Raw genomic sequence first — 460 nt, 5'->3', positions numbered from 1 at the left:
ACATACATGACTCTGTTACTTGGATTCTGAACCACGGCTGAAACCCCGGATGGAATCCTGCTCTGTCCCCTTTAGTCCCTCTGCCGCAAAGCGGGGCTGCGCGACCTTCCTATTCCCCTCTCCCCCACCCTTGATTCCACTCCCGGATGCGGGATCGCCCCGCATCCCTTCAGACGGCAGCTCACGCGCCACTCCCGAGCCTTGGGCCAGCTGGGGGCTGGCACGGCCCGGGCAGGCAGGACAACAGCGTGCAGCCTGCTCCGCCCCCGGCCGGGTGGGCTGGGCCCGGCTCCGCCCCGCGGCTGCGCACACGCCCGATCCGGGGTTCAGCGCCGCAGCTGCGTCGCTCTCGGTGCCTGCGGTTCTGCCCCTGTGCCGTGCCCGGCCCGGCCCGCCGAGCCCGCGCCGCAGGTGGGACGGAAGCGCGCTGCCGCGGCGGGCGGGGGCTGTGGGCGCTGGC

The 460-nt window shown here is 72.2% G+C and overlaps 1 protein-coding gene across 1 annotated transcript in view; it reads left to right on the top strand.

The window, feature by feature from the left end:
- The first annotated feature begins 300 nt into the window (after nucleotides 1-300).
- Nucleotides 301-460, top strand: part of TMEM106B (transmembrane protein 106B) — a 17,346-nt gene continuing 17,186 nt past the window's right edge. Inside the window, exon 1 of the mRNA XM_042043025.1 lies at nucleotides 301-411. The gene's annotated coding sequence lies outside the window, so the exon portion shown is untranslated. The remainder of the gene's footprint in view (nucleotides 412-460) is intronic.

Source organism: Corvus kubaryi, unplaced genomic scaffold (assembly GCF_017639235.1).
Source record: "Corvus kubaryi isolate FWS band 111438036 unplaced genomic scaffold, C.kubaryi_AGA036_p1.0 37398, whole genome shotgun sequence".
Lineage (NCBI taxonomy): Eukaryota > Metazoa > Chordata > Aves > Passeriformes > Corvidae > Corvus > Corvus kubaryi.
This window is presented reverse-complemented; position numbering and strand designations above follow the sequence as displayed.